Source organism: Littorina saxatilis, unplaced genomic scaffold (genome assembly GCF_037325665.1).
Source record: "Littorina saxatilis isolate snail1 unplaced genomic scaffold, US_GU_Lsax_2.0 scaffold_655, whole genome shotgun sequence".
Lineage (NCBI taxonomy): Eukaryota > Metazoa > Mollusca > Gastropoda > Littorinimorpha > Littorinidae > Littorina > Littorina saxatilis.
The window spans coordinates 55,045-60,326 of record NW_027127294.1 but is presented as its reverse complement, the minus strand read 5'-3'; the positions used below and the strand labels follow the sequence as shown (position 1 = coordinate 60,326).

Below are 5,282 nucleotides of genomic sequence, written 5' to 3'. Positions count from 1 at the left end.
CTGGTAATTTCCCTTCGCTTGCGTCTGACTTTCCCGTCTTAAGCTAACATACGAGAACAAACATAATATGCAAAATTGCAAGGATCGACCTCCTTGCATGAAAAGTCAACAACACTTTGTTATTTTCTCATTGTATAGAAACCTAAAATGTGACAGCAGCCCACAGGGTTATCTGTGTTCGTACACGCCGAAGTCTGTTCACTCGAAATCGTTCCGACAATTATGTTTTATGTTCAAAGATATGTTTAAATTCAAATTCCAACGACAAAAAAAAGAGAGATAGAGAGAGAGAGAGAGAGAGAGAGAGAGAGAGAGAGACAGACAGACAGACAGACAGACAGAGAGAGAGACAGACAGACAGACAGACAGAGAGACAGACAGACAGACAGACAGACAGACAGACAGACAGACAGACAGACAGACACAGACAGACACAGACAGAGAGAGACAGAATCAAATGTAAAGCGAACTGTTTAAACCTGTTGCGATAATTAATGTACAGTACTGTAAAAATAAACTGTACTCTTAGTGCCCGACCCGACTCCCCAAACCTACGTCGCGGTTATCTGACGCTCTCTCTACGTCGTGCCTCTGCGTGCCTCCACTACAGAGAAATGGAAGGTGAAAATCTTTGTGTCAGTTTGACTCTTGATTTTAAACAAGTCGCGTAAGGCGAAAATACAACATTTAGTCAAGCTGTCGAACTCACAGAATGAAACTGAACGCTATGCAATTTTTCAGCAATTTACACTTCGTTATGATCACTGTAGCAGTATGTGTGATCGAGTCCAAATGTGAAAATTGCCTGAAAGACCCAAGAAACAAAATACTAGCTGCGAGCTTGATTGCTGTATGATCACTGTAGCGATACGCGATATATGTGTTTGAGTCCAGATGTGTAAATTGCCTGAAAGATCCAAGAAACGAAATGCTAGCTGTGAGTGGGTTAGGGGGAAGAATTTACCCGATGCTCCCCAGCATGTCGTAAGAGGCGACTAACGGATTCTGTTTCTCCTTTTACCCTTGTTAAGTGTTTCTTGTATAGAATATAGTCAAATGTTTGTAAAGATTTTAGTCAAGCAGTATGTAAGAAATGTTAAGTCCTTTGTACTGGAAACTTGCATTCTCCCAGTAAGGTTATATATATTGTACTACGTTGCAAGTCCCTGGAGCAATTTTTTGATTAGTGCTTTTGTGAACAAGAAACAATTAACAAGTGGCTCTATCCCATCTCCCCCCTTTCCCCGTCGCGATATAACCTTGAACGGTTGAAAACGACGTTAAACACCAAATAAAGAAAGAAAGCTGTGACCTTGATTGCTGTATGATCACTGTAGCAATATGTGTGTTGAGTCCAGATGTGTAAATTGCCCAAAAGACCCAAGAAACAAAATACTAGATGCGAGCTTGATTGCTGCATGATCACTGTAGCAGTATGTGTGTTGAGTCCAGATGTGTAAATTGCCCGAAAGACCCAAGAAACAAAATACTAGATGCGAACTTGATTGCTGCATGATCACTGTAGCAGTATGTGTGTTGAGTCCAGATGTGAGAATTGCCTGAAAGACCTAAGAAACAAAATACTAGTTGCGAACTTGATTGCTGCATGATCACTGTAGCAGTATGTGTGTTGAGTCCAGATGTGTAAATTGCCCGAAAGACCCAAGAAACAAAATACTAGATGCGAACTTGATTGCTGCATGATCACTGTAGCAGTATGTGTGTTGAGTCCAGATGTGAGAATTGCCTGGAAGACCTAAGAAACAAAATACTGGATGCGAACTTGATTGCTGCATGATCACTGTAGCAGTATGTGTGTTTGAGTCCAGATGTGAGAATTGCCTGAAAGATCCAAGAAACTTCTCTTCTTCTTCTTCTTGGCGTTCGCAGAGGTTACACAATCAGTCCAGCACTGGTGATAAATGTTGTCGTTTACTCCAACTCCTGTCGACTGCCGTATAGTTTGGTCTGCAAGGGAGTTGGTGACGGCCACACTTCTTTTCGTTCCTCATCTAGTAAGGGACATCGCTGTAAGATGTGTTCCGCTGTTTATCCAAGAAACAAAATATTAGCTGCGAGCTTGATTGCTGCATGATCACAGTAGCAGTATGTGTGTTTGAGTCCAGATGTGAAAATTGCCTGAAAGAAACAAAATACTAGCTGCGAGCTTGATTGCTGCATGATCACTGTAGCAGTATGTGTGTTTGAGTCCAGATGTCATGAAATGCCTGAAAGACCCAAGAAACAAAATACTAGCTGCGAGCTTGATTGCTGCATGATCACTGCAGCAGTATGTGTGTTTGAGTCCAGATGTGTAAATTGCCTGAAAGACCCAAGAAACAACATACTAGCTGCGAGCTTGATTGCTGCATGATCACTGTAGCGATGTGTGTGTTCGAGTCCAAATGTGAGAACTGCTGAAAAGATGTTAGAATAAGAAGCAAAACAGAGAAAGGTCCGACTAATTTTACTGGATCTGTGAACTTGACTGTATGATCACTGTAACAATGTGTGTGTTCCGAGTACTAATGTGAGAATTGCCTCAAAGTGGAAGAAAAAAGAACAAGAGAAAGTGTTGTCCACAAAAAAAAAAAGAGGAAAAAAAGCAAATTGCGAAAGTTGCCATGGATAATAATATGTTGACACTTGAACATGTCGCTTTACGGGTAGAAGTGTGCATGTTGTTGAGACAGAGAATATAATACATCTGTCTTGTTTGTGTAAGTGTCATGGGTTTTGTAAGACCAGAGATAAGAGGATCTAAGTTGCTGAGAGTGAGCTAAAAGTTGTTGTGATATGTTCAGAGGGGGTGGGATCCCCTACCCAGTTGTGTGTGTGTGAATTATATGTCCTAATGTATCCCTCGTTGCAAGAAAAAAAAGCACTAACAGAGAAAAGTATGTACCTTGCTGCAGAAGAACCAAAATGCTTGTTTTGGAGTGAAAACTATTTTTATAAGTTGGTAGGGGTAAAGGGAGGTGCTCATATGAACTTAAATGAAGTGAAGTGGTTCCAAGTATTTGGACGTTTTTGGATTTGTTGCATTTGCTATCACAACATGTTCATATACATCATTCCATTTTCAGAAATTCCCGCAGTGGGGCACTGCGGTTATGAAATTAAAGGCCCCTCCTGTTTTTGGAACCGCAGGAGCTTTCTAGTTTGCTGTTAGGTAGATTTTTGGTTCCTCTTTCCTGTCATGCTCTCTTTTTCTTCATGAATTCTTTTCTTTTTTCTGCCTTCTTGCTCATTCACCTGTATTTTTTCCAAAAATCTCTTCTCTTGCCGCTTGTCTCGCGATTCATGTATAGTTTAATCTGTTAGTGTTCTGATGTAAGTCCAGCAGTAGATAGGTTAAGCCTATTTTAACATACTGGAAACTGGTAATCTTCCAGTAGGTATTAATTTAGTTTTACTAAAGCCTGCTGGGACACAAGTAATGGGTTAGTGCATTTGTAAACAGGAATCGCTTGACAAGTGGCCCCCTTCATCCCCCCCTTCCTCGTCCTGATATGGCTCTGCGTAGTCGGCTGGACGTTAAGCAACAAATAAACAAACAAACTTCTCTTGCCGCTTGTCTCGCGATTCATGTATAGTTTAATCTGTTAGTGTTCTGATGTAAGTCCAGCAGTAGATAGGTTAAGCCTATTTTAACATACTGGAAACTGGTAATCTTCCAGTAGGTATTAATTTAGTTTTACTAAAGCCTGCTGGGACACAAGTAATGGGTTAGTGCATTTGTAAACAGGAATCGCTTGACAAGTGGCCCCCTTCATCCCCCCCCTTCCTCGTCCTGATATGGCTCTGCGTAGTCGGCTGGACGTTAAGCAACAAATAAACAAACAATTTTCAGAAATGCATGTAATTGCCTTTTGAAGTACAGTAGAGGATAGATAGCTTTTTCATCACAGGATTTGCAGTACTTCAGGCAAACAATTGCTTATAATATATTACAGAGCAGTGATGTAAGTAGTGATCTGATGTGTTCCATGTTAAGATTGTCTTGTTTTTAAACTTCCTCGTAAGATGTTCAAAGTTGTGTGAAGGATGTTTGTATTGTCATTATTATGTGCTGTCTATTTTAACTGGCAATATACACAAAGATTTGCATCATTTCCATCAATAATAGAATATAACCATTAGGTGTAGAATTTTGCTGAAGGCACAAGTAAAAATGTGGTAGGAGCTTATTCAATGTGCAGCACATAGTAATGTGTGTGTATTTGTTTAGCACAAGGTCTGCAAATCTTTCTTTTTTGCCATAAAGAAGTTATAAAAAATAAAAAACACACAAGCAAGACAAAAAAACTAGAAAAAAGTAAAAATTCTTATGTTGCAATGGAGAAAGTACGTGTAAATGCGACATTGTTGTGAAAATGGTTTTTTTTATGTGTACAACATGTATATTTTCACCAGTTATGACATTGTCAAGTAACCTTGAACGGTTGAAAACGACGTTAAACACCAAATAAAGAAAGAAAGAACATTGTCAAGTTGTATTTATAAACATATCTGACTGATTTTTATATGAACTGCATGCATCTGATTTTTTTCCCCTTTTGTTTTGTGAATGCTTGTTATGGATGAATTTTTGGCAATATTGTGAACATGTGAGATTAGTTTGTGCTTGGACATTGGTATGTAATATATATATATTATATTGATTGGTGTATACATGTCTGATACTTGTGTATATGGTTCAAGACGTCTAATATCTTGTGTATGTATGAATGTGTGGTTTGAGTATGGTAAAAGAAAAAAGAAAGAAAGGAACCAAACAGAGAGAGGGGAGAATTGGAACTGTGATAATGACAAATCGATTGACGTGAACAAATCGCGTCATTACATTTGAATAAAATAAAACAAGAAAAAAGCTTCAGAATGTTGGTTTGTTTGTTAGTGTGTCTCTCTGCGGGTGCATGTGTGCTTGTTTGGGATGAGATGATGTTGCGTGCAGGAGACATATCTTCATAAAAAGCCTTCTTGATGATGCATTATACCTTCCATCCCATGTGCCCTATCCTTGAAACCTCTACATATCTCACCCTATGCGTGTACCCCCAATTTAAAACTCCCTCCATCAGACCTTATTTTTTCAGAATATTTGTCCATAACCTCTGTAAATGTACCTCCGATTTTCTCAGATTGTTGGTGTCTACTGTACATGGGCCGAGTGAACCACTGGGACGCACACAAAAGCAACATCCCGTTGTAACACGAGAAAATTACTCCCACGAGATTTTTACTCCCTTTACGAAAAAACTACTCTCCCATAACACCAG

At 39.3% G+C, this 5,282-nt stretch overlaps 1 long non-coding RNA gene across 1 annotated transcript; it reads left to right on the top strand.

Annotated features, from left to right (window-relative positions):
• Positions 1-750: 750 nt before the first annotated feature.
• LOC138955757 (uncharacterized) lies at positions 751-4,882 on the top strand. The gene is made up of 2 exons (XR_011452357.1): positions 751-1,831; positions 2,215-4,882. It is a non-coding gene; the product is annotated as an uncharacterized lncRNA (long non-coding RNA).
• Positions 4,883-5,282: the final 400 nt, after the last annotated feature.